The following is a 22,168-nucleotide window of genomic DNA, read 5'->3' as shown; positions in this document are numbered from 1 at the left end:
ATAAATAGCCTAAAAAATATAGAATTTTTTTCGTTACGTAATTTGCAACAAAAAAACAATTTTGAATATAATCATAGTGTGTGTGCGTTATGTACTTGTCAAGCAATTTTATTAGATTCTTTTCATGCATAATTTTAATAAAAACACTTTGTCTATTCTCTATCAAACATTTTTGTAAAACAAGAACTATGAAGTTTCAAATCTTTTTATTATTAATTCTTTTTAACAAATTTCCAATATTAGTCGATAAAGCTTAGAGAAAAGAAAGAGAGAGAGAGAGAGAGAAGAGAAAAAAGTAGAAAAAAAATCATTTTTTTACATTAAAAATATAATGTTCATTAAAGAAAAAATTCTTGATTATTGTTGTAGAATTATAAGAATTATTTTTAAAGTTAACTATATTTCTCTTCGATAAAATATTGTTTTTTTAAATGCAATATACAGATGAGATCTATATCAAAAACCTGTTAACTCAATTTGCCAAAAAATATTGTTTTGAAGACTCTTTCAAAACAAACGATTCAATTGTTTATACAAATCACATAGACGACACAGTGTGAATACAACACGATGGATATTAACTGCATCTGGCACCGAAAAACAAGCGACTTTTGTTGCTGGCGGCGCTATTGATATTTTGTATATATGATACACATTGCTCGTCTCGTTAAGTGACCTCTCCCAAAAAAAAATACTGAAGAACGAATAATTCGCAATAAAAAGAATCATGCAATGCATGCTATTCTTTCTTTCATAATTATATTTTAATAATTAAGATAATTAAGTATCGTGTATACACGGTGATAAAATAAAATCAGGAAAGAGATGTAAATTTCTATATGAAAAGAGAGAAAGAGAATTCGATTTTTTTATTGAAAAAAATAGATTTTTTTTTTTTAGTATGATAGTACACATATATGTATATGTATATATGTATACATATATCGATGAACAGTTGAAAAATCCACTGTTCGTCGCCGACGGCACGTACATCTCGGTTTTCATCATTTACGTGATCGCGACGTTCCTTTATGGCTCCATGAACAAGCGTGCATTGCACCATGATGGAGTATCGGATTTGTGTCTTACGTCGAGTAATCGCTGCGCGTATATAACCACATAATGCGCCACCACTACGCCACACTTTGTTCGTGCGTATGTTTACGACATAAATATTTCAGCTATTGTTTTGCCTCTAAGTCCACTTATTGGCAGTATCGGAAAGTAATATCGTTTTCAAAATAATACCGTTTCTAACTTCAACAGTTATTTATCGAGCACGTCTAACGTTTTCAAAGATTAAATGTGGATTAAAATTTCGAATTTGGATATTATCTATCGATTGTTAATAATTATAACTTATGACTATATGACACATCTTTCTATATTTTTTTATATTATAATAAACTTTCTCTAAAACTAGAAATATCAAAGATTAAACCAATTAATAAAATTATGAATAATTGAAGAAATTTTTAGACAGTCACAAATTTCGAGTGTTAAAAAATAACATTATATCTTATATTTCACATTAAAAAGATTTTGTCTCTTCTTTTATTTTATAAGACTTTGATGTATTTAAATATGTATATAAGAAACGAAATTTTCGTGTTGAAAGTCAAGAAGAAGATAAAATAAAACTATCAATATTAATTAAAGAAAAAGGAGGTATGTATATTTGAATATTCGGGTATATTTGAAAAATCAATTTAAATATTCTGCGGAATAAAAATTTTTAACATTTCTCGTATATCCTTTGAAAATGCAGGTATGTCATTTTAAATTAAAAAAAAAAAAAAAAAACGTTGAAAAATTTCTGTCACATTTCTATCAGGTTCGCGATGTACATTTAAACTCGCTGAAATTTTCGAAATAACCGTGCACCTTTTCCTCTAATATATATTCCCGAGGACTGATAATTCCCGAGCGATAATTTCTCCAAATTTCCGACAAAATTACGACTTCCTTCGGTAACTGACTCGCTCCCGTTGGGGGTGTACCTTCATTAACTTCTTCGAGGTAATCCATAGATTACGGACGCGCCTTATCCAGGTGAAACGTATGGACTGTTCGCGTGCGCCGGCACCTGAAGGGCGGAGGGTTGAAGTTGTCGGAGAGGGTGGATGGGTGAGACGTCTCGGTATCGGAGGGTGGATCTATAGATCCGCCGCGTGGCGGCTGTCCCCCATGAATCACGGGGGCTATCTGCTGGAATACCAGCTGTATTTACAACAGCACGCCAGCGGCGACCGCCTATATCTTTCTAATCAACTGTTTGTCTAATGTCTATGTAAATACGGTATGTTAATTATCCCGATGCGATGCTAACGTGCCGCACGGCTATTAATCTCGTCCTGTACGCGTTTCTTCCTCGCCGTTGTTGCACTTCCTGTCGGCGTGGACGTTCCAATTTCATGGTCGAAGCAATAAACAAAATCCGATAGTTTAATGGAAATGGAAACTTCGTTGCGCGTGGTTAAAAACACAGCGATAAATTGAATTGGATTATTATTACGTTCCTCTCGCTATTATCATATTATTTAAAATCTTAACATTTTATATTTAGTAACATTAACTCCGTGTAAAATTTTATTCATAATATCGGTTATCGATAAAATATATTAACTTGTTACGTATATATGTATATAAATTCTGATTATATGTAAAGTCTTATTGAATATTTTAAATATTTCATGTTTATATGTACATATTTGAATATTTATTTTTTGACTGCATTATACTAAATAGCACACATGGTTAATTCTTCATTCGTTAAATTCAGGATTGGACGTTTTGGCAGTTGATAATTTCATTATTAATTTACAAATTTATCCAATTTTTGCTTATTACGACTCTTCATTCGTTACTTAATTATCTGAAAATGTTTGATAATACCGTCGATGATATCGATAAGTATCCTCATTTCATGGCATTGCTATCATATGATTACCATTTGGGCATTATAGTGCTAAATCAGTATCAGTATCTAATTGTGATACCAAGTGACGTATATTTCGATACATACTCGATTCCACTGAATGCGACGGAATTTAACAATTGAATCGCATTAGAATCAACGACATGAATTGATCCGCTAGTAATTACAACTTTGTAATTATATTATGATTGCACTTTGATCATATCGTGATTGCATTTCGGTTATATTATAATAGTGCTATAATAATTATATCATAATATTTAAAATCATATCGTTGTGATATCATTGCGTGCAAGCATATTAGAAATGCATTAGAAGTTAAACTCTAATTATATTTTGTTGTTTAAAAGAAATTAAGTAATAAGTGTCCGGAGAATCATAATATCAAATCTCATTATAATTTTCTTCGTACATTTGTCGATTAAAAACATATACTATTGTACAATAATTCCAGCAACATAATAATTAATTATTAAATATAATTAATCATTACTATACACATATATATTATTTCACTGATAAATAGCTCAATATTAACTAATAACACCATTCGGTAATTTTGGTAACGGCGGTGAGTCCCGGTTGGCGATATTTCTCGGTAGCAAAAAAAAACCTCGTCCCGCGCAACACCGAAAATGAGTAATTTCCAGGATTAATTACTGCCCAAAGTTTGAACGTGAGTCTCTTTACTGCATATTAGAGAAGGGGTTGGTGAAAAAAAGGGAAGGGGGCGAAAAGGGTGAAAGGTGGCACGAGCTGGTACGGTCTGAGTGCTTCTTTTTCGAGGATGGAATGTGGTATTAGCGCTGTTTCGCCAAGGCACCCTTCAATTTAACCCTCCTCCGTTTAAAGCGCAGAGAGAGAGAGAGAGAGAGAGAGAGAGAGAAAGAAAGGAGAGTGGCAGAGGAAGACGAGTTCTGTATGGGCGGCTACCGGCAAAGCGGAAGTACGAACCAACGCAAAACACGGGGGAAAAATTGTTACAAAACGTAAACAAGCTTGTTGTTCCGATACTGTTACATTATGCGTCTCGTTATTGTTAAATTAAGAGGGAATGAGGGAGAAAACGTTGCATGAAGAAATTGTTTCCCGTTGCTTCATCAAACGGCAACGTTATTATGTTTAACCTTTATTGAAACTCGAGTTTCTCCTTGTGAAACTCTATTCATTTTAAAGAGTTAATAACATAAATTCAAAACTTGAAATTATTTAAAGATTAGACAGTTTTCTTAATAGAATAGCGAAGAGTAAAATAAACTGTATCAAAACATTCTTTCTATTAGGATTATGTTTTTAAAGAGTTCTTGAGATTTATAAAGAAACAATAATAAATTGTCGAGGTATATGTATAAAGAAAGAATTTTTAATTTTAGGAATTTAATGAATTCTACGGGTATAATAAATTCTGAAAATCTAATAACTTACGAAAATGTATAAATGATTCTAAGAGCCTCTCTTTACACCGAGCACTTCAAACTTAGGTGTCTATTAAGCACTAAAGTGTTTAACACTTCAATTTCAATGAGCTTATATAAGTTTGTTTGCCGAGACGATAATCGGTTAAATTACACATATAATGGTCCACGTTGCTCGCATTTTCTGTTATCTACAGATTCTTTAATCAAATTTTCTCTTAATGAACCTCTATCAAAGGATTAATAAATTTTAGATTATAAGCGATCGTAAAAAAAAGTTTTGCAAATTTTTCTTCAAAATTTATTTTTCTTTTGTTATCATCTATAAATTCTTTGATCAGTTAAAAATTAATTTTTTAATTAATTTTTTTATTTAGGCAGACTTTTTCTTTTAATTTTTTAATATCGAATATATTGAAAATTTTTATAATTAACTTTTAAATTAGGATTCGATATACCTAACCTTCTATTGCATCGTGTTGCCTCCGGACAACAAAACGAATAAATATAATTAAACGTGCTTTTATATAAGCGGTATCTGACATTTCAAACATTCTTTTCATAATACTAACGCAATATTCCTATGGAAAACACATGTATTTTGTTTTGAATAAAAATTGCGGATATTCGTGATGTTTCCCCATTCTCGATGAATAATACTGCGAGAGAATGAAAGTAAAGTCAATATTAAACGAAGAAAATTTTATTATTTTATTTGCGTTGCCAAACTTCAATTGGCAATCTTAAATTATATATAAGTATACATATATGTATATTCAAAATTCTTATAATGTTTGTATATACTATACATATAACCTTTTGAAATTAGTTTAAATGTCTGAATATTATATCTTTTCTTTAGCACTTCTGTAACGTTAAATCAAATACAGATATATAGCACGAGTGTCAATTTATTGCTGCAATCTCGCATTTATTACGTTTATTGATTAATAAGAAATTTGTATAAAGAAAATTAATTTAACATTTTTACGCTATTACCTCACCAAAAAATACTTATAACGTGTATTATAAACAAGAAATATATTAGAATTAATTGATAATTAATTATTCAAAAACTCATAAATAGATTTAAATTTTCATATACATATGCGTCATCACGAAATATTACAATTATACAACGAACAAGAAGTTAACAATATAGCATATCAGCTTGATATTAAATTATTTCCTCGAATTAATTTCCATCAAAATATCGGAATTAATTGTCACTAAAAATTCCGAATTTATTTCTCGCAAAATAGATTTAATAAATGTCGAAAACGTTTAAACGCTTATATTGCGAAAAGTAAACATATTAATACAATTAGTTGTTTTTTCAAGTTTGATATTAATATATTTTTGAAAAATGTTTTTATTTACTCCCGGGATATATTTATTTATTGCTCATTGTTTAACTTTGAAAATATCACGAGATGTAGAAGTAGACAACTATATAGACATGGATAAAATATTAATATTAAAAGAATTATTTTATTGATTTGTATGATATTAAAATGTTTTTTGGAATATCAATTTTTTGTTAATAGTAGAAATAATTAATTTGGGAAGGCAATAAATTGGTATTTAATTATATTGTACATCAATTTGATTTCTCAGAAAAGAATGGTAAATTATCAAAGGTTAATGTTTTCTATTTCGATAAATACAATATTATACATTTTATATTTAAATTTATATTTTCTTTATATTTGTTGAAAAAATTGTGGAAACACATTGAGTATTTTCTATTTAGTAACAAGTCGACACAAGCGTCATTCTATTTTTATTCTCATAGAATGTAGAATAAAGATAGAATGACGCTTGTGTCGACTTGTGGTGCTAAATGGAAAGCACCTATAGAATATTCTTTGTGCACAAAGTGTGCATAAGAATTAATCATAAATTTACGTTTTTAAATTAACGCATTGATTATTATTAAAAAATTCATAATTTAATCTCGATATCATACAATTATTTTTAATGGAATTGTTATAAAATTAGAAATCGTTATTAATATAAAATTAATATTCCGCGTCACGTTAAACAATATATTCTATAGAAACTGTATAATATACACATAAACACAAGTGAATATACAATACGTACATACATATATATGGGTATTATAGATATTAGGAAATGTATGCATATGTATACAAAATCATACATACGGCTTTGTGCCAAATTGTGTACACCTGGCAATCAACGTATTAAATATTAAAATTAACATCCCATTCATCGGACTATAATAATCGCGAAAATTAAGAAGGGAAAATTTCCACCCAACACACATGGTCCAATATAAATGTTCTATTTTTTCAGCCAGATTGGTAAAACAACGGATAATAATTTCGCGTTCAATTCTTGTCTCGAGAATTGAATATTATTTTTCGCATTGCATCGCATCGCATCGCGTTGCATCGCCGACGTCATCGTCCTCGGCAAAACGGTAGTGAGGCGCGTGCGAACTCTCGCAGTGCGCGCAAGGCGCGTAAGCAGTTTTTCGAAATGCATTCGTACTTGCCGGCAGCGGCAAAACGCTGAGCGAAGATACGTCCGCGCTTTATTATTCGTGCTCCGGAACTAAATTCGCGAAACGAGGATTTACTACGCCATTTCGTCGCGCGCGAAAACGCCATATAAAAAGTTAGACGCCGAAATACGCGCCGGCGAAATTTTCCGCGTGCGATACGTCGAGCGTCGCGATCCTCATCCTTTTCCATGTAGATCGCAAAAAGCATTAATTACCATTGTAATGAAAATTCTTGTACTCCGTACAACTGCACTACGGCGCCAAAATTAAATACTTTTTCGTCAGTGGCCTGGTAACTATGACATAGCAAAGTAGTTTATTTTGCTTCTCAATTTTCGAAAACATGATTCGCCAAAATTTTACTTTTAATCATATATCTAAAGTAATTCAGTTTTTTTTTTTTTTTTTTTTTTTTAGTACGAAATAGTATTTTACCGTCTACTCCAATTTTCTTTACATTTTTGCTGTAAATAATATAGTTTATTTTATTGTGAATTACATATTATTTATATGTATATCAATGATTTTAATTATTGAGAAACAAAACTTATAAAGTCACAATTTTTCAAAATAAATTCTACATTTGTTCTATACGTTTATTTTTGGACAAATGTAAGAAATTTAAAAAGACGGTAAGAGACATTTAAAAATCAGAGACATTTCCAGTCTCATATTCCGTATATTCATATCCCGTTATATGCTAACATCCATTTTTCCCATGTTAATCTGATTCTTCCTAAGTATGGAATTTATATTACGAGCTGTTTCTGTAAGTCATATCCGACTTTAAAATCATAACTTTGTATAACCAACGTTATTCGAGTTTCTCAATTTTCTGTAAATTTACTGTGACGTGAAATTCGTAAACACTTTATAAAAATTGAAGCATAAAATATTTTTATAAAAGATATATTATTTTAAAGAAAATATGTTATTTAATAAAAAATTATGTCGCTTTATAGCCTGATACGTAATAATCGATTATCTAAAAAAAAAAATTGCTTATAGAAGCTTTTTATAAAAGTAACATTTTTATTTCGCTACATTTGTCATTTCTATATGCACTCGAGTTACTTATAAACTTTAAATATTAAAAATTAAAAACAATTAATAATTCACAGTAATTTTGCAGAATTAAAAAGTTTTATCTTTAAAATTCTAATTCAGAAACCAAATTGTCTTCTATAAAAAAAAACTGCAATTTTCCAATTAAATATTTTTCAGTGATTATGCTCTCGAAAATAAATGCACAATTCTAGACTCCTTACTCATTTATCCTTAAATCTTTTAACACGTAAATCGGAAAAATGGGAAATATCGAGTTGAGCTCTAAGAAACCGACAAACCAGGACATTTTCAATTCGCGGTATAATCAGCCCCGGGTTCCTCCTCGCGTTCGATCACCGTGAGAAATGCTGCTCTGACGATGATCAAAAAAAAAAAAAAAAAAAAAAAAAAAAAGGATGAGAAGGAAAAGGGACTCGAATCGGAGACTTCCGGCACGCGTCGGTCAGCGACATTGTTGGCGAATGATCGACGATCGCGGAGCAGATAGAGGGAACGTAAGAAAGAATGGACTTTGAATTTTTTGCGTCGCTCAGCCGCTGACAAATGATGCGCGAATCTGGAAACGCGATGGTGTCGCGACGCCCATGCGTCATCGGTTGAGCAACAAGGCGCGCCATCATCCCCCTCGGGATATACTTTATAGCGCGATTTATCATATTCCGCGCGCAAAATCCGCCGGCCCCGCGATTTCGCGACACGGAATTCATTCCGTGCGCACCTTCCTCCATCCGCGCCTCCGAGTCCTCCTGACGCGACGTAACAAAGGATCGAAACTCGGGCGAATAGCGCGAGAAACCGAAACGCGAGAAGAGTCTCCTAAAAGTTCGACAAATTCGAACGAGCTTTCATTATTTTTTGCGAACAACAATAATCAAACGAGAAATCTAACAAATTATTATGTTTTTGTATCGATACATTTTTTCATTAATTTTTTTTAAGTAAAAATCTCGGAAAATATATAGAATCGCGATTGAAAATAAAAATGATTATTTAATTGATATTGCAAAATCTATGTATATTTTTGAGAGATTTTTAACAATTACATGATAATTTCTAATTGTTCACAATGTAACTATTTGCGCTGCTGAAAAGATGCTATCGTTTTTCACATTACACTATGAATATGAATTTTAAAAACCAAAAAATATTAACATCTGACAATTAGCCAAGAAATTTTTATCGAAACCGTTATCGTTTATTCAACCTTTTTTCCCCTCACGATCTTTCCATAATACAATATCGTGCGAAACACGATGGAGCCTTTTTTCAATCTCCGTTTTTGCGTCCCCGCAGCTCTAGTCTACGAATTATCTTTATTCTCTCTCTCTCTCTCTCCCTTTCTCTTTAGCACCGTCGGAGTCAGAATTTGGGTTTTGTCGTCGTCAGCCCTCAATGTGAGCCAACGTATTTGCATAGTTATCTCGAGCGCGCAGAATCTGCGAGAGAGAGCGAGCGGGCGAGCGAGCCGGACTCTGTTTTCGCAGGACGATGATAATTTTTCCCTCGTCCCACACACGCGTACATGTATATGCTACAGTGTACTTTAGCGCATCGATACGTCCCGGTCTCGTTTCATACCCCGTTTCGAGAGCGATGCGCCCGAGCTTAATCGCCGCCGGCCGCCTTTTTCCGTTCACGAGAGAGCGAGAGCCCTCTCTGCGTCACTCCGTGCGCCCGTCCATGGCTCGGAGATATATTATTCAGAGTTAAAAGGCTGCATACACACAGTCAAAAACGAATCCATTGAATCAGATTTTAATGCAAATCGAAATTACATTAACCGCTTCATTTCCACTTTTGAATATTAAATCGTAGAATGCAATATTGAATCGCAGAATTATAAAAATACACACTGCACATTATTATGTAGTGTATTAAAGCAGAAACATATGCAAGTATAATTCGGGATTCATTTCTGAACGTATATATGTATATGTGTGTTTGGAACATTTTAACATTTAACGGTTTAACAACAGAAACATTTTGTCTACTGATTTTTAATGATGATAAAATTAAACTGCGTATTACTGAATATCGAAAAAATAGGGGAAAAAAGCTCAGTCGCAAATTATTCGTTTAAAATTTCACTTGCTTTTCTTCTGCTCCAATATGTGAATTTTTATTGAAATTTGAGACATTTATGATCATATGTAGGGTTATTCTCAGGAAGAACTTTAAATACACCGGTTCCTCAGAATTTAGATTAGAAATATCGCTGCGACTGAATGAGGTCTTGAATCTTAAAAGCACTAGATTCCGCTAGATTCAGATATAAGATTCCGAATTTGAGATTGTCCCAAAATTCTGAAATCTCGAAATGGCTCTTAAAGCTTGGATTTTTTTCCCCGAGAAGTCTCATAAATTTGTATCAGCGGAATATTCGTGACGAATAGAAATCTAAATCCTCGATCCACGAGGAAAAATCCTGGATCCCAATGAAAGCCAAAGAATCTGATGTTGTCTAGCGAGAGATATCGAAACACCGTTGATCCAAAAGGAAGGAGAAGGAAGGAAACAATAGAAATCACGCATCACGTGATTTCGCAGCGGAATATCTGGCAAGCGCGCAACCACTTTAAATGCAGATGCATCCTGCATGTGGATCGGAGACATCCCCTACCCACTCCACCATCAACCTCGTACAACCTCTAAACCGTCCCCGTAACCTCTGATCGCCCAAGTTTATGGTTCTCCGATGCTCTTCTTCTAAATACCAATAACTGTCCGACTGTCTAAGGCATCGAAATGCGTTTTGCGCGTACACGTGTGCGTGCACACATGCATATAAAATAGCATCGCAGCATGCACGTGCCCATAATCGATATCTCGACGCCATCTATCCATTTCCATTTCCCCTATCTGTGATCATTCAATTTTCTCACTTTTTTCAAATTTCTTTTACGCTTACACACACACATACACACATATTATATATATAACCGCTATTTTTATTTTTACAATTATAATTTTCGTCGTTTTTTACACTTTTCATTTTTTTATCTCATATTTTTAACATTCCTTTTATACATAACAGATAATTTCTACCCGTCTTATTTCCTCCTCGAAGTTTAGCACACACTCTTTGAGTTTTCATGTCTTTCCTTTTTTCGAATTTCTAAAAAATCTTAATTTCTCTATTTTTAGCTATATTTCAGATTAATCAATTTTTCCGAACTGATAAATATTTCCCATCTTTTAAGATCTGAAATTTCAGTTAGAAAGCTCTACTATTTTTACAATTTCTCATTTGCTCATTCTCCCGTATCTTTTCGAAATTCTTTTGACCTCCTCTATTTTCCATGTCATTGATCCGCGATCTTTCATGTGTCCGATCTGCCTGCAGGAAAGTTTCCACGGGAGTTAGCAATTATTTAACTCCTTCGGAATACTCGATTGCTAGCGAACCGAGAAAGGATATCCTCCTCGCCAGTGTAAATGCGAGGCGAGACGTAGCCGACGTTGCACTTCTTGCACTCGGCTGCGACCGCACCACCGAATGACAGCTTTTAAGCTTCCGCCGATTTCTCCGCCTGTCGTCGGAATTCGATTCCTTCTTGAACGAGTTCGATGTTCGACATAACTCTTCATTAAAAAGATAGCTATCAAAAAAATCAAAGGATTTTCGCCGAAAAAGGGAAAATTTATCATTTAATGCCGTTAAACAAAAATTAAATAAGAAAAGGATAATTCAAAATAAAGGAAAGTTTAATCTTGCAAAAATATTTGGAAATTCGAAAAAGTATTAGCTGTCAAATAAGAATTTTATTATACATATATTTTTTTCGTAATTTCATTTTATAAAATCTTTTGATAATTCAGAGTGCTTGATTAAGGTTTCAAAAAAATTCCATGAAGCTTCATAAATTTCTGACAAATTCTTGATCATGTAAGAATACTATCTTTCAGCATCTCGAAGCAGAGATCGGATACGCTAATAAATCTTGCAAAAATATTTGGAAATTCGAAAAAGTATTAGCTGTCAAATAAGAATTTTATTATACATATATTTTTTTCGTAATTTTATTTTATAAAATCTTTTGATAATTCAGAGTGCTTGATTAAGGTTTCAAAAAAATTCCATGAAGCCTCATAAATTTCTGACAAATTCTTGATCATGTAAGAATATTATCTTTCAGCATCTCGAAGCAGAGATCGGATACGCTAATAAATCTTGCAAAAATATTTGGAAATTCGAAAAAGTATTAGTTGTCAAATAAGAGTTTTATTATACAATATATTTTTTTCGTAATTTCATTTTATAAAATCTTTTGATAATTCAGAGTGCTTGATGCTAAGGTTTCAAAAAAATTCCATGAAGCCTCATAAATTTCTGACAAATTCTTGATCATGTAAGAATACTATCTTTCAGCATCTCCAAGCAGAGATCGGATACGCTAATAAAGCGCATCAGTCCTCTGCATCGTGGCTTTGTTCTTTTATGGAGTGAGGCGTAAAGAATGAGGGGAGGGATAGGTTGTGATGAGACGGCAGGGGTTCGAAGAGGGTGGAAGAAAATTCGCAAGGGGTAGTGAAAAAAAGAGCGAGAGAAAGGGAGCGCGGTTTATGTCTGACATGGTAATTTTTATTTCCCGGGGCAAAAAGGCGCGCTTTCATGCGGTCGGAGCTTTCATCCCGTTCCTGGATGATAAAGGAACAGAAACGGAGAACGGAGAGTGTGGAGAGAGAGAGAGAGAGAAAGATACGAAGAGATGCAAAAACATTAAAATTATGGACTCGGTTTTCCAAGGAGCTATACACACATGGAAATACAAACAATAGAGACGCCTCGTTCTTACGTCGGAATACCGGCTTGCGCGCCACGGTTGTGTTAATTTTATTAATATTTTATTAAAAATATTCCATTGTATTTAACACAATGAAATTATATACGATTCATAAATCCACAAGATACATATATGTACATACATAATAATCATAAGTTTCAAATAAAATACGAGCAAAAGATATCAAATTATTTTTATCAATGAAATATCTTTTTTTCTAATTTTGGAGGAATTCTGGAAAAAGATTAGATTAAAGTTTGTCTATATATAGTTCACTTTAATAAAAGGTACAGTAAAGCGTAATTTTGTACTTACAATATTTTTACAATATAATTTATTATTATGAAAAAAAAAACTATATATAACAGATGAAATTAATCTATTTTCAAATTTAATAAAATTAATTTTTTAAAAAGTTTCTAAAAAAAGAAAAGTTTTTTATAAGTAATCTTTATGATCATTTGATAATGTTAAATTTCTAGAATTAAAATCTTTTTAAATATACTCACACGTACACACACACTCTAGATTGTAAAGATATTTAAAAAATTGAAAGTCTTACATCTATAAATCCAACGTTGTCGAATCGCAAAGGTTACTTATCGTTAGTTCTCAAACATTTAATTAAGTCGCAAACAGATAGATATTTTTAGTAAAAATATTTAATGATTCAAATTCTTGCATCTATAAATCGAACGGTCGCGAGGATCTCAATAGTTCCTTATTTAGTTCTTAAATATTTAACTAGGACTGTCGTGGGATCAAGAACGTCTAGAGAGATTTTAAAACTCCAAGAACGTATCAATCATAAAAATATTAATATATGTAAAAATATATAAAATATTGCAAATCTGCTGTTGGTCTCTTGACAGTGCAAGGATGAGTTACAAAATCGACATTTTATTTCGTTGTCTCCTCTTAAATTTCTAAATCCTGGAATCCTAGTTCGAACATTTACATAGCAATAGCATCATATCAAACTTACTGCCGACATATTCCAATACGTAAAAAAGCTAAATAAAAAAAAAAAAAAAAAGCAAAATAAAATAAAGAAGCGCTCTTTCCAGCGATTTATTCCGGAATAACTCGACGCGTTACATAGCTTCGGATCCTTAAATACCTGAGGCTTTGGATCCATCGCATCTTTACAATCTCGGACTCTGTCGCCGGGATCGTAAAACCGTTAAATCTTTGGATCCTTTTGAACTCAATCGAACCACGCTGGCAGCTGCGAGTATATTTTTGCGACGCATTTTGGCACGTAAACGCGAGAGCGAGCGGCGAAAAGGACGGCTTTTGTGGCGACTCGCTCGCGGATAAATCCGCGCGGCACATCTTTCACACGCAGCTTGTGAACGGAATTGTCGAATTCTCGGCTCGCGACTGCAAAAAGCGATACGTTTGGATCTAGATGATCCATTGTATCGCGCCCGGCACGTAAATTTCATTTTACAACGGATAACGAATTTTCATTGTCGCCATTTCGCTTCCCACCCTTTCTCGCCGTGTGTGTGTGTATATATGTATATATTATCGCGCCCGGAACGCCTTTATATTCATCTAAATAATATAGATTGTCTCGATTATTTTCAAAAATTAAACAGTTACTAGCGCGTAAATATATAGGTATTGCATTAGTTAACGTATACGTATTTAATCCCCTTTGCGCGCGTTCTACCGTGTTTCATTCATATATTGTATATTTTTTTTTTTTGTAAATATTGTTTAAATTATTTGATATAGGTAATCAATAAATCAAAATTAGGATTTATATTCCACGTTTCTCCTCAAAACCTTTGTTCAATTAATCCAATACTATATAGTTCCCAGCAAAACATTGTCAATAACAGAAATACTGAGAATTAATGAAATAATAATGTAATAATAATGTAATAATATATACCACATTCTTGTTTTGCATCCGTACTTTGCTTTCAGTTTTTTCGCTCCTCCCTTTTTCCTCATTTTTACATATATGTTGCGCTTCATCAACTTCAATATATTTTGCTTTGTTTTACAACTTACCGCGCTATATATTGCTCTATTATACATATATAGCGCATCGCTCTATTTTTCTTTTACTTGCCTCGCGTTGCTTCGTTTCTTTTAATTTTCTTCGCATTATTTCTTCGCTTTACTTTGCTTTCTTCGCGCTTTGCTCTCCCCATCCCATATACTTCTCTTTAGTTTACTTTGTCCCGCTGTAATTTTTTTTTTGTCCCCTCTATATGCTTTATTTCACTCTACTTTGCCCCCACGTAGCCGTACACATAAGTTTATTTTGCATTGCTCCGTTTCTTTTAATCTTCCTTTACTTCGCGCCGCTTTATCTCGCGTCTTATATTCGGATTCTGCTTTACTTTTCTCATTTTTCTCGATCCGGTTCTTGGCTTTAGTTTACTTTGCTCCTTCTTGGAATGTTACGTTTCTATATTCCCTGCTCCACTTGCTTCGTTGCGCTTTGCGCCATTCTACTTCTCCCTTGTTCCGCTTTGCTCCGTCTGGCGTGAACCCGAGGCTTTGGAGAAATCCGAGCCGGATTGACGACGGTATGTAATTTACTCGGAGCGCAGGAACGAACGAAACGAGACGCCCCTCTGATTTTACGCAATGCATTTTAATCGCGGATTTAACGTTGCGGCGCTGGCGGCTCGTTTCGAAGATCAACCCCCTCGAAAAATCGATCCGGTTGAAGTCGCACGAAGAAAAGAAGAAGCAGAAACTTACGGCGTTTCCTCAATGACGCTTATCCTTTTGCTCTTATTCTACTCCCACCCTCATTCTCAATGCCTCCGTAATCTTTCCACAATTCGCCCTTCGTCGTTTTTCTCTCTCGCTTTTTCTTTTCCACATTCTCTCCCACGAATTTTTCTATATACGTCCGCGACGTATATAGAATATTTTTCTTTAAAACGCTCGCAGAATTCTACCCCTGGAAGCTCGTCGTTTTGCCCCAATATCTTGTGAATAGTCCGAGAGTTTGCCGATTCCCAACACTTTCTTCGTTGTAAACGCCAATGCTTCTGTCGAACAAACGCCGCACGATTTTCACCCTCTGTAATTCGAGACTTCACGAGGGAGGCTCTTACCCTTTCTTCCTTCTTGTGCCCCTTCTTCCTCCCCCTTCAACCCCCAACCCCACACCTCTATCTCCTTTCATCCCTCTTCTCGTTCTGCCTGACTCCCTCGCTCGCGATCTCCATTCGCGCCTCATAATTAAAGTCTGGAGACACCGAGTATTTTCTATTAACATTCCTGGCTAACCCAGCGTGTTCAAAATGACCGCAGCTATTGCGGAATGTTGCGCAGCCGACCGGCTGTATGCAGGATGCACTTCTGCGCAGCAGGAATGTAACTGCATTTACTACTATTTGGACTATGTTATAGAAATTTGTTCTTTTCGCGCGTAGAAATTTGTCATTCCAGGTCATATTTAATATTACACAGAAATATATATATATATATATATATATATATATATATATTATGCTGTTTCTTACAGAATTCTCAGAATTTCAAAAAGGATACGATTTTCTTCGGAAAATTATTTACATTTACTTACACGCTATACAGTATGCATTATCTGTATTTTATTTCTACCATCTTTTTATTGATATAAGGCTATTTATGTTAAATTTTACATTATATGAATGGAATAAGTCAAAATGCATAATCAGAATATATATGTATACAAAATTCTAATAATCCTGATTATTCTTTATACGCAATAAAAGCATTGTATTTTTTTGTAAATAACTGTTGAAAAGAGATTAACAATATTTACCGTCCAAAATTAGAACACAGTTACACACAAAAAATCACCAAGAATTACAGTCATACACGAAATCGAGAATTGGTGAACTCTTTCCATTCTGATGAAATTCTATGATTAACCAATTGCGGTGGAATATGCTTTGAAACCATCCATTGATATTCGACAGATATGTGAAATTTTATTAGCACGTATACGAGCTTTATATTGATGTATTTCCATAAAAAAAAAACAACAGAAAAACACGAAATGAATTATTCGTTTATTTCATATATCGCATTTTTATCCGTATATTTATTCTTTCTTGATCACCTTAAAAAAATTAGATTAAAATAGAATTTTTTATATTTTTAGTGTTGAATATTTTAATAATTATTACTATAACATCTATTCATCTTTAAATATTATATATCATGTTTGTTTGCTATCATTTGCATTTCAATATTTTCTCTGGAGAAATAAGAAATTTTTCTCTATATATACAAGTAAACAAAATATATGTACAATATTTACTTTAGATAATTTATCAAAGCTGAATTTTGTCATGCAAGCGCTTATAATTATTTAGATTTTTAGATCGTCAATATTATTCTGGTACTTCAATCTTATTTGCATTTTTTTATCTTGATATTATTAAGAATATATAAATTTTAATAAAATCGTTTATTTATTTCTTTGAATAAGAATTTTACAAATGTTAAAGATATTCTAATTTTCAACTTCCAGAATCAACAAAATCGGAATTATTAAAAAATAAGATTAAAACTTATTCTTTTATGTTTCTTTCAACTTCAAACTGACTTAAGTGCAGTAAAATTTTAGATGTATAATTCAAGATGTAGTTACCAGAATAATTTTTTAAAAATTTTAAAAATGTATAAGCAGTGGTGTCTAATTAACATTAACATAAACATTAAAGAAAAAGCAAGACATACCTATATATTTCTATAATTTTTTAAATTTGATTAATTTTTCGTAAAATCTGTTCTCTCTTCTCTCTCTTTGAGAGATATTAATAGTAATTTTTGTTACCTCTGATTTTTTTTTTATACAAATGATTATTATTATTGATTTTCTGAGAATTTGCTTCTTTGTGCGCACAAAACGAGCTTTTGGTTAACATCGATTTCACGGTCGATTGTTTTTCTTGGGCAAATGAAAAACTATTTTTGCGGATAGATATCGGCGAGTGGTTGCTTTGGCGAGCAACTGCACGTTTACGAGGCTTTGGGTAAACAATCGCGATTATTTAATGATTTCTCAAGAGGAACCATCTCTCTCATCTTCGTTTCGTAAACATACTACAAATAAATCGCATGAAATATTTTCTTCACCTTGACGTAAACGATTGTGCAACCTAAGTCTGATTAATCTAAAGTATTTCTATATACAATTCCTAGATTCTGAATTAAAGATTTTTTCTAATCTTTTATTTTCAGAACAAATAAGAAGAATTTTTATAATCATTTATTACCTGAGTAAACACATTTGAAAAAGTTGTTAAAAAATAAATTGACAAAAATTTGTAATTTCTTACAAATAATTTAAATTATACACATTTTTTCCACATGTTATGCATTAACAACTAATGTTCGATTAAAATATGAAATAAATTGTTAATATTAAAATTGACGCTCTGTCTCTTTGAGAATTACTGAGATTCACAGATAATTGATGAATATTAAAATATAATGTCGATGATAATTTTAAAAACAGAATTATGAAAATGACTATTCAATCAATCTCAGGCCAAATATCCAATTTTTGCGAGGGCTCACGCGAAGTTGATCGTAATGCGACATTAATTAATAATTCGGCAGAAAGAGAGCACATCCGCGGCGCGAGGAGGTTCGACTTGATTAGTATACGGGACGCGTGCTAATTTAAATATCATTTGCACGGAGCTCAAGTGCCAGCAGTCATTAGCGTGGAAAGAATTTAATTACAATTGTTCGTAATCAGTACACGCTGCGGCGCTGATTTCAAGTTAATCCCTGCGCGCGCTTTCAGTGCTCGTCCGAGTGGATAAACGAGTCCTTATTCGGGAGCGACGGCACGTCCTGATAAGCAGAAATTGATAACGAATTTTCCGGCGTTTTAGTGCAGGGCGAGGGTGCCCGTCGCCTAGTCTATGAAAGCAAACGACAATGGTAATACGGGGGAGTTTAGCGTCAAGTTTTGTATGAGTCGCGCGCCGGAGTCGAGATTTTGCGAGTAAAGCGCGTAAAGCTCGCGAGCAATCGTGTAGACTGATATCCGCAGCTGCGCGATGCGAAACAGAATTAAGTTGTAAAGTTCACTCAGCAGTAATCTAACTCGTTGCTTGAAACAGGCGACAATACGATGTGCGGTGTATATTTGAAGATATAACGTGGCGCGTGTAATAAATGACGCGATTAAAACTCGCGTATATCCGTAAATGCGTTTGCATTCTGTGTGTGTATTTGAAATTTGTGGATTTTGATATTTGTGAATAGGTGTGGTGTCTCTCGATATTCTTTTTCGTTTTTTTTTTATTTATTTTTTTTTTTTATACCCCACGTTTCTCGTGATCGTTTGGTATCGTAATTTTTATAGAATGGCTAAATATATCCGCGAATATATTTGAAGGCTTTTCGTTATCCGGATATTTATTTTATTACTGCGGTGCTTGGAATATTTACATCTGTAGATAGTTGAATATTTATGTTATTACTATGTAAAACACTACGTCGCTCGAAACATGTGACAATACCAGGCGATGCATATTCGAGAACGTAACGTAGAGTATGTAATAAATTACACGATAAAAGTTCATGAATCCGCTTTTAGATTTTATGCGCTTGAATGTTTGGATTGAACATTGATTAACGAAAATATTTTTCAATATTTTTCTTTCCGATTACGAGCTTTAAATTTTAGGACAGTTACAATCTACAAATACATACAAATTCTTTAGAAAAATATAGATAAAGAATATTACTTACCTAACTATATGTAAGAATTGCGTAAACAACTAACAATGAGCAATGATATGTTACATATTTACAAATGATCAAACTTTTTCTAGATCTAAAAATATTTTTAAAAATAATTTTTTCTCAAAATTTATATAATATATATATACATTGTTACTATATTATAATATCAATAGTACATATGTTATAGCAAAAAAAATCAAGAGTCGAATGATGATATAAATAAGAAAATTTAACTAATGTTGTGGCATTCAATATTAATTTTATTATTCAGCATCTACATTCGGAACGCAAATATAATTAAAGATTGTCAATACTTACCAAAAATACTTCAGTAGAGAGAAAGCAATTCTGTCGGATATCAAAACAGATCCATCTAACTCTGTCTCTCGAGTAGCTGAATTGAATTCACCGATTTCTCAAAAATATCTGGCTGCAGATCGATCAACTTCAAAGTCTTACTGGTCTTCGATAATTCCACTTATGTCGCTTTTACTGCATTCAATACTATTCAAATAGAACTCTTCGGAGTCATGATGGGGCAGGATAACCAAAGGCCCTTTAAATGTCAAGCTCTTTCACTTTAAGATTCTCGAAGCGCGGAGCAAAAATATCCTACGGCAAAGATTCGAGGGGGAATCTTAAAGAAATATTCGCCCGGATTGAGAATTTGCGCTAGAGATACTGTAAAAATATCTTGAATAATCAGTCGATGAATCGCAAAATGCGCGAGACACTACGTTAAATCTTTGAGTATTAATCACTTTTATCAAGCTTACATCGATCGAATAATCTTTCTTTAGCTTCTATACGAAGAATCGAGAAACGAAACTGAAAAGAGTTCTCCCCGAATGTTATAAAACATAGCACACGGCTTTAAACGTGGATCTTTAAAAAGTTGGAAAACTCTCCGACCACGTGACTAAAAATCTGCGCGATGCAAAAAGTTATTCGGTAATCTTGCAACGATCCTCAAAACGTTTTTGAAATCTTGCAAATCCTTCGAGATTTTCGCAGATTGTTAAAAAAATGTCTGATCTGTGTGGATGCTTCTCAACAAAAATGTTCAAAGATTCTTAAAAGAGTTTCTCAGAGCTTTCGCCGACTCTTGATAACACTTTTCCGACTGTTCTTTTATACACCTCAAAATTTACACAGGATCTCTTTTCTCAAAAACTTGCGACCTTCGTCATGCTTTTTACAGACTCTAGTTTACCGTCTCTCGTAAACTTGTCCGGAAAATGCTTTAAACTTATGCGAGAGATATCTCAGAGAGAAAGAGAGACTCTCCTAAAGTATACGCGGCGCCTCGACTTGTCTCATAGACCTCTCCAAGGATTCTCAAAAATTCTAAGACAGTTTCGAGGATACTTGGGTCTTCTTCTTCTTCCAACACCCGACGATTTTCCTCAAACTTTCTCGAGACTAAATCGGTCGTCCGAAAAAATGGGGCGGAGAGACAAACGACCGCGCGCGGAATCCGGCACGTCGATCCCTCGATCCTCGATGCGAGATGTTGGCGTTTCCTCGTTTATTCGATATTCGCGTTCGCGAGAAGCGGTGACTACAGCACGTAGAGGTGGAGGTGTCGCGACCCTAGACAGACGCAAACTAACGCCGCGACGTCGCGCGCCGCGACGTTAAGGTAACCCCACGGTGTCCGCCGCCCACGGCGACCTCTCGCACGCGCGAACCCGCCGCGCATATTCCGGAGCAAACGCGACTCCCCGATGCGTCGCGACGCATGCTGCGCGTGCAGTCGAGCGGAAGGTGAGACGACGCGGAAGAAGCTGCGAAGAATGCACGCAACAGTTGTTCGAGCATCCTTAAATTCGAGAGTGCTCGTACGCGTACTTCGCCGCGATAATGCTCCAATTTCACGATAAACTTTACACACACTCCAAAAAATCCATTTACTTTTACATGGAAATTGCTTCGAAAAATTACTTGATTATCACTGTTATTTTTTTTTTTTCCTTATCTTTCAAAGTGGTATCTTTCAAATAAATCAGTAAGGGCCCTTTATACCCGAATTTGTATTTGTACCCTGAAAAAATCTATGTACTTTTACATGGAAATTGCTTCTCAAAACTCGAAAAATTACTTGATTATCACTGTTATTTTTTTCCTTATCTTTCAAAGTGGTATCTTTCAAATAAATCAGTAAGGGCCCTTTATACCCGAATTTGTATTTGTACCCTGAAAAAATCCATGTACTTTTACATGGAAATTGCTTCTCAAAACTCGAAAAATTACTTGATTATCACTGTTATTTTTTTCCTTATCTTTCAAATAAATCAGTAAGGGCCCTTTATACCCGAATTTGTATTTGTACCCTGAAAAAAATACATGTACTTTTACATGGAGATTACTTGTTCAAAATTGGAAACTTAATTATAACTGTAATTTTTTTCCTTATTCCCCCTTTTTCTATTTAATTTTCATCAAAGGTACATTGTTGTGAGCTATCTAACAATAAGTCAAATTATTGGAACATAATAAATTGTATATTTATTTGCTAATTATTTTGCTGTAAAAAGTTTTTTTGGTTTAAACTGTTAAAAAGTTACGAATGGCTTAATTCTATATATAATTTACTATAATTTACTTTTCTGATAATTTGGATTATTCTTCTCATCAGATACTGTGGTACTTCTTTAAACCACATGATATAAAAATATTGTCATTTGATTAATAATAC

The 22,168-nt window shown here is 33.4% G+C and overlaps 1 protein-coding gene across 1 annotated transcript in view; it reads left to right on the top strand.

Moving 5' to 3' along the window:
• Nucleotides 1-22,168, top strand: part of LOC146724950 (uncharacterized) — a 345,089-nt gene that overhangs the window by 307,858 nt on the left and 15,063 nt on the right. The window lies entirely within an intron of this gene.

The sequence above is a fragment of the Nylanderia fulva genome, unplaced genomic scaffold (assembly GCF_048542155.1).
Source record: "Nylanderia fulva isolate GAGA-0341 unplaced genomic scaffold, ASM4854215v1 Scaffold11, whole genome shotgun sequence".
In the NCBI taxonomy this organism is placed as follows: Eukaryota; Metazoa; Arthropoda; class Insecta; order Hymenoptera; family Formicidae; genus Nylanderia; species Nylanderia fulva.
The sequence above is the reverse complement of the archived record's forward strand: the minus strand, read 5'-3'. Positions and strand labels throughout refer to the sequence as shown.